The sequence below is a fragment of the Watersipora subatra genome, chromosome 3 (assembly GCF_963576615.1).
Source record: "Watersipora subatra chromosome 3, tzWatSuba1.1, whole genome shotgun sequence".
NCBI lineage: Eukaryota > Metazoa > Bryozoa > Gymnolaemata > Cheilostomatida > Watersiporidae > Watersipora > Watersipora subatra.
This window is the reverse complement of record NC_088710.1, coordinates 56,753,247-56,761,500: the sequence shown is the minus strand read 5'-3', so window position 1 is coordinate 56,761,500 and position 8,254 is coordinate 56,753,247.

Here is an 8,254-nt window from a genome sequence, read left to right as displayed (position 1 = left end):
GCTGACAAACTGATAAGCTGACAGACTGATAATACTGCCAGACTCATAATTCTGACAGATTCATAATGCTGACAGACTGATAATGCTGCTAGACTTATAGTGCTGCCAGACTGATAATGCAGCCAGACTTATAACGCTGCCAGACATATAATGCTGCCAGACTTATAATGCTGTCAGACCTATAATGCTGCCAGACTCATAATGCTGACAAACTGATAAGCTGTCAGACTTATAATGCTGCCAGACTCAGCAGAAAAACTCACAGCAGAAAAACTTGTAAACGTTATAGTGTAATCAGAATTTTAACTATCATCAGAGCTAAATTACTTTACAGTGACTGGTGGATACTAAAGTTCCAGCAAAGTTGCAGTGATGCCAATGAGTTTTATGCACTACTAAAATGGTTTTACTACAATAAAAGCAAATTTTATCCAAGTTAAAAAAATCCATTGTAACAAGTCTCGCCAGCAAAAAACCTTTTTCTCACAACAGCATTTTATCTCAAATGTGATACTATGTGCAACAAGGAAAATCAACTAGCCGCCATTTCTAAAAAATAAAGTATGACCAAATAGGAGTTTACATTCATAGATGATAAAATTATAAAAGTTTAAATCTACGGATGATAAAATTATAGAAGTTAACATCTACGGATGATGAAATTATAGAAGTTTACATCTACGGATGATGAAGTTATAGAAGTTAACATCTACGGATGATGAAATTATAGAAGTTTACAGCTATGCATGATGAAATTATAGAAGTTTACATCTACGGATGATAAAATTATAGAAGTTCACATCTACGGATGATGAAATTATAGAAGATTGCATCTATAGATGATAAAATTATAGAAGATTGCATCTACGGATGATAAAATTATAGAAGTTTACATCTATGGATGATGAAATTATAAAAGTTTATGTCTACGGATAATAAAATTATAGAAGTTTACATCTATGGATGTTGAAATTATAAAAGTTTGCCTCTACGGATGATGAAATTATAGAAGTTTACAGCTATGCATGATGAAGTTATAGAAGTTTACATCTATGGATGATGAAATTATAGAAGATTGCATCTACGGATGATAAAATTATAGAAGTTTACATCTATGGATGTTGAAATTATAGAAGTTTACAGCTATGCATGATGAAATTATAGAAGTTTACATCTATGGATGATGAAATTATAAGAGTTTGCATCTATAGATGATAAAATTATAGAAGATTGCATCTACGGATGATAAAATTATAGAAGTTTACATCTATGGATGATGAAATTATAAAAGTTTATGTCTACGGATAATAAAATTATAGAAGTTTACATCTATGGATGTTGAAATTATAGAAGTTTGCCTCTACGGATGATGAAATTATAGAAGTTTACATCTATGGATGATGAAATTATAAAAGTTTATGTCTACGGATAATAAAATTATAGAAGTTTACATCTATGGATTTTGAAATTATAAAAGTTTGCCTCTACGGATGATGAAATTATAAAAGTTCACATCTACGGATGATGAAATTATAGAAGATTGCATCTATAGATGATGAAATTATAGAAGTTTACATCTATGGATGATGAAATTATAGAAGTTCACATCTATGGATGATGAATTTTTTTAGAAGAGAACTTCTAACTCATTCTGTAATCAGATTTATTAAGTCATTAATTCAGTTGGTCATTATTAGTATCTGATTCATGGAGAATTCGTGAAATATACCTAGAAAGGTTGATATAAACTATAAGAATGTCATCAAAATACAATCCATGTTTTAGTTAGTTACGCTACTTAAATGTATTTATTAAAAGTTTATGTAATATGTATTTTTTGCCTGTCAGAATAATGAGAGAGAGAGGAGGAGGAGGGGGGTGAGGGAGGTAGAGGGGGAGAGGTAGAGAGGGAAGAAAGGGTAGGAAAGAGAGAAAGTGAAGGAAAGTGAGAGAGATAGTTGATCAAATAAAGAGAGCCTTTTCTGTCACCACTAGTGACCTTTACTGAAAATTGAATCTGAACCTGCTGTTCACAGATCAGGGGCCTTGGACCACTAAGACCTTCGATTTAACCTACCAGTAGGTCTTTTGAGAATTGCTTCCCTAACCTTTTGTTTACAGGCCAGGTATTTTAGACTATTACGCTGCAGTTCTAATAACATAAACAATGTAGGTAAATAACATGTTTTTCTAAAAGACTTTTAACTACCCTTATTTCACAGTGTTCTTTATAATTCCTAATGCAGAAGATGTCTATCTTAGAAGCCACAAAAACTTTTGGCAGTTAGTTTAGATGCGCAATTACTACGTACTTCTGCAACTGTAAGCATATACTCTGACTGTTATCAGTTACTAACCATGTCTTGGGAGTAACATTTGCTTCTTTAATAAATGAATCTTGGAAGTTCATTTTTTTGAAGTTGTCTTTCCTACGCATAAGCAAAACTGGGCAGGTTTTATTAAAATCCAATTTAGAACCAAGTCTAGTTAAATTAGCCTTCATAGAATCTATTATACTTTTTACTATATTCTTGAGAAAATTATCTGTGAAAGAAAAACTAAAAATTGATGAAAATATACCCTCAAGTAGGTAATTTCAAAAATAGCAATGATATACAATATTTACAATATACTCTAATTACAACTTCCATGTATAAGAACAGCAATTATCTTGTTACCAGCAAGTATATTAGGCTAACAAAAAATAACAGCCTATGAAGTTACACCAATATAAATACATTTACAAATTGTACTTACTTTTAGAAGCTGCCACCCATAAAATCAATACTAGCTAAAAGTGACATTCAGAGTCACTAATATCTCAAGGTGTTTGAGAATTAAAAAAAACAGTGAGTGCAATACTGGAAACAAATGACCTACTGGTGTTACAAACCCTCGGATAGCTCTAAAAAAACCGCCTTATTCTTGTAACCATTTTCTCTGGTAGGTTTGATTGGCTATGCTGGGTTTTAATAATGCATAGAAGGTAAGCAAAGCATTGACCATATACGGAATTGTCCTACCTGTGTGTAAAGGTCAGATAACACCTTAGTTCAATTGTAAAAGTATGCAGATGTAGTTTGACTGAATAATGAACCAGTCATATTGATACTAATTTTATCAGCAATAGAGTAAAATGAAAATGTCTAATACATAATATCTTACTTCATGTGTTGGTAGGTAAAAACAGGTGCATGGTACACATTTAAACTAAATATGACATAAGACCTTTCACACCCTCTGCATCATCAAAAACCATGTCTCCAATATTTGTTTGTCAATATTAAGAAAAAAAAAAGTACAATAACTGAACTTCTGCAGCATGGAAGAACTGCAAAGCATACAATAATAGCGAGCACTCAACTTGGTGCTTAAATCAAAGTCTATGAGTATTCTGTGCATTCAGTCAGAACTTTCTACCAGAACAAAAACATACTGTTTAAAATAATTAGACAATTCTAACAAGGTTTCTTGTTGCTGTCTTGAACTCAAAATGATTTATTGCATAAAAAAGCAACATCTCCAAAACTTTACGAGTAGTTTCCAGTATTTGAAAAATACATAATGTTAATATTTTGTAAACAATTTTTTTTAAGACTTTTAATTTAGTATCAGTCAGCTGAGTCATAAATGACCTTAAGGTGTGTATAGGACACCTAGAAGACTAATTTCTTTTTGAGAAAGCATCAATAATAACCCGCTTTATGATTTAATTTCATATACTAAAACGCCACTTCGGGGGAAGAGATTTTTAATAAGGTTTGGTTAATTGAGTATTTCCAAACACAATCATTAAAACGGTGTGTACAAGGAAAACTGATCGTAGCGGTTTTATCTCACCAATAGACCGATGACACAACAGGAGCAATGAACAAAGAAAGTCTTTCTAAACAGATTGGATAAGCTACGCTAGGAACAAAGTGTTTATCACCACAAGCACTGATAACCCAGAAGAGTCTACATCAAACTTATGTAACATCACAGAACATCTGGTAAAGTTTACACAGACCATCCCCGTAAATATCCCTAATTGAATCATAAAACAGTGTTAGCTCACTGATGCTTAGCTAATAGCTAAGAGCTAATATCATTACGTGCCTTTTCCAGAGCGAAGAGCTTCTTGTACATAGCTTCAAAGAGCTTCTCGCTTTTTAGACGAACATCGAGCAAAAATGCGTCTTAGTTTGTCTCCGACATGAAATCCACGAGTACGTGGAAATAGACGACTCATTTAGGGACTATGGGTTTTTATTATTATTGTTATACTAATTTACCATAATGGGTAAAATATCAAAATAACAAAACTGATGTTATCGTCTATTAGTCCACGACTATCTAATCGTAGTTTCACAGTCGGTAACGGAGAAGTAAAAGAGTATAATACACTAAGGTATTCTGACCAAATAAGCGTTAAGTTATTTGGTCTAAAAACTTAACTATAACTTAACTTAACTTATTCTAAAAACTTAACTAACCGTTAAGTTTTTAGAGTTGTTAACTTCATGCCTCAAATTTATATGAAATGATTTTAATGTTTTGCTAAAAACTAGACTTCATTGAATTATAATTTTTAGCTTATTACATTGATGAGCTTTTCTTTATAAAGTCCAACCACAAATGTGTATTTATTGTGGTCTCGCTACAAACTTTAATAAAGACTAAATGTAGGAATTATAGATTAAAAACTGGAATGAACACAATTTTGATTATAGTGAGAGTTGTACAATATTTGTAAGGTCATTGATTTCAACTGTGAGAAACAAACGTTAAACAATAAAATTTAATGACATCAGCAAATATTTCTGAAAGTACTATTCTTCACTCTCTGTAACCCTTTTATGCTTGAAAAGTGTTTAATTCTCTGTCATATATTCGTAGTTTTTTATTAATAGGGTATTCATGTCACATAATCCCTCGTACAGCAGACAAAAGTTACAATTATGATCAATACACGGAACAAAACAGACATAAAGCTCAATATTGAACATAAGTTTTTCAAGACAGCCTGAATATTTCAAGTTAAAAACTAACAAGGCTTTGTCTTACCGAGTCAGCATGCAAATTCTTATATCTATTATAGTTGTTGTATGTAAAAGATTTTGCATTGCACAATCGTATATAATCTCATCTTGATTTATATGTGTATGTTGCACTTTAACTACTTCCAAATAGCTTTACTTATAAAAAGTTTCTGCTAATACCAAATAATGGTCAAATTTAAAAGCACTTGATAATATCTTTTAGAATACTGTAATAAAATCACATCTTTAAATGCTTGTTTTATAGATATACGTGTGCCAAGTAATTACAAATATTTTACAACTTTTCGTAAGTGTAATACGTAAAGATTGTGCATTATAAATAGCATAAATAATATAATATAAGAATGATTCTAATGAGCAGGATGCAGGTGCTCTAACTAGTGACAGATAATTCAAACTTATCATCTAACAAAACATAAACTAATAAAAGCTTGCTTCTGTTCAAGCAGTTGTTCATGGATGATATGCTTTTTAATTTATTAATCAATTTGCATCAGCCAAATATGGTCGAATGTTTGATTGCCTTGAAGATCACTACATTACCAGTTTGAAGGCTAACATTTAATACATAGGCGATTGATAGGCTTTTTGGTAGCGATTTAGTGGTTTCCAAATGCTCAGAATGTCAGCGCATGCAATTGTTAACAATTTACCATACACTTGCAATACTGGATATTGTCAAGAACATCATTAGCGTGAAAAAGTTATAAAGCTTCAACGGAAACGATGGCCCATTTTGAAAAAAAGTTTCCAATCATGGCATTGTGCACAGCTCCTCCAAAAGGGTTACTGATAATATATTTAGTTATGAACCAGTGCCCGTATTTTATAGAAAATGTTGAAATATATGACTTTGTGTCTTTTAAGGTTTGAATGGCTTTAGAAGTCTAATATTGCGGCGCTGAAGTGAGTTCAATCGCTGAGTCTTTATACAATCTCATGCGTGTTTGAGGATTAGATAACTTTAATTTAGTATTAGTGACACACATTCTTCAAAACTGAACAAAAATCCTTATCAGGTTTTATTTCATCTCAAAACTGTATAACAGAGAGTGGACGTAAGCCAAAAATGCACACATTAGGTTGTTTGAATGTACTACTTCATAAAAACATCAAATGACAGCCTAATCCGAGCACAAATGTCCGCTCTTCTTTTCCCGAGCTTAAAAGATGTGTACCATCTACCCGGAAAGCACAAGCATTAGATTTAACAGACTCTGATAAAGAATTAGCATTTTCTTATCTGCCACAAGTAGCTAATCTATATATATATATTGCTTTTGTAGCATAACTCATGCACGCGTCTGCTGTGTTTTGGTATCTATAATTCCACTCAATGATTCTTTGATGGTAATGCACCTGTATTAGACAATCACTTCCCAGAAGTAATCAACTATACCAGTAAAGGCCTAGTAAAACTTGACACTTGTGTTAATCGGTGAGTAGTTTGGCTAGCGCATTCTGTCTGGAAGTATATATCTAGGTCTGTGGATTGAGTTAATTTGATAAGCGTTCTATAACTCAGAATCATACACAACTCCTACGCGTGTTTCGTATGCTCAAGTCAGACGTCACTCCTTTTCATACACTTACTGTCTCCTTATTCTCTGTTCATTGACCCGGTAATTATAGACAGAAACTCTTCGATAACTAAACATTTACTTTGATTAATGAGACATCAAAGTCCCAGAGATTAGCTAATAAGAGGAGACCATGAATATGTATGATTTAAAACGAGTAGCGTCCCTAAAAATTGGAGGGTTTTATTTATGTTGCCAATAAACAGAATTGTTGAGTGAGTCGATGATGTCCATCTTAAAAATTGAAACTGGTTTGATAAATTGTAGAGTTGACTTGGTTCTCAAGAAAAACAGACTTTGTAAAAGCACAAATATAATGAGTAAATTAATTGCAGTGTATTTACATACTTGGTTTGTCTGACCAATAATAGTGTCATCGTCTTGCCGGCACAATGACGCTATTAATACAGAATCTCTATATGACTGACTTCAGGTTGTATAGATGTTTTATTATGGTTTTATTTATATTCAAGGTATTTTTAAATAAAGCATGCCTTTTCGTTACATACAAAGAAAAATTACTGAATTGGATGCTTTCGTAACGTTCTTTCTAACCACTTTTAAAGTCCTATCTATCTCAGTCATAGCTACAATACAAACAATATCATACATAGCTCGAATACAAAAAATTATGATCCTTAAAAAACAGTTGAATTGATTCAGGTAACGATTCATTAACAATTGATTTGTAAAGGAAGTTTGAACACGCATCAGCTCTATACTTTGCACAGATAATAGCATGATTTAAGTAGCTTTTTATTGTTACTTCTTGGCGCCAACAAACTACAAAACTCATTGCTGTCCCAAGTCTCCAGTACTTTGTGACAAAGTTTTTGGATGGCCTATTATTAACATAGACATTGGTACCGCCTAAATAACTATTTATATAACAAATTTTGATAACCACGGTTAAGCTTTGTTGAACTATTGCATTATTCTTCAACATTTCCCTCTTCCTTGAGTTTGAATGATAAGAGAGAAGATTTGTAGCAGCCTTTTCGTAATAGTTAGCCTAAGGTAATATCTACAAGCTTAAGTTATCAGTAAACTGAAATTACTGATTTGACATTCTGCCATAAAATTTAAATCAGCCTTCAAAACAAGTTCATATTTATTTAAAAATGCTATTGTCATATTTCTTCAAAGGCTGCAGTAAATAGAACTATGCGAGTAACATTTTACACGATTCACATAAAAATCATACAAGTTATGTTATTTTTTGCGTGAAGAAACCTGTTTGAAATACAACAGCTATTATAATCTAATTGGAGTATTTAATCTTTGTAATTCAAATCTTCTTAATATTACTTGTGTATAGAATGGGCTGAAAAGTATGCACACAAAGATTAACAATGTTTGCGATTAAATTAAGCGCACCATATATCACTTTAAAACTAATTATGTAAAACAAAGTAGTCCGATAGAATGTACAGCTTTCAATAAATTTAAATACGAAATGTTTTATTATAATGAATAAAACAACTTGTCAATACATGTTCTGGTCAGCTCATTTTTTAAACAAAGACTCACTTCATATTTCAAACAACACCAATTTTAAATGCGAATTATTTTCCCCAACACGCAACAGGTATCTTTATCATTCAAAACCATGCACCAATGATGACTTTGTAA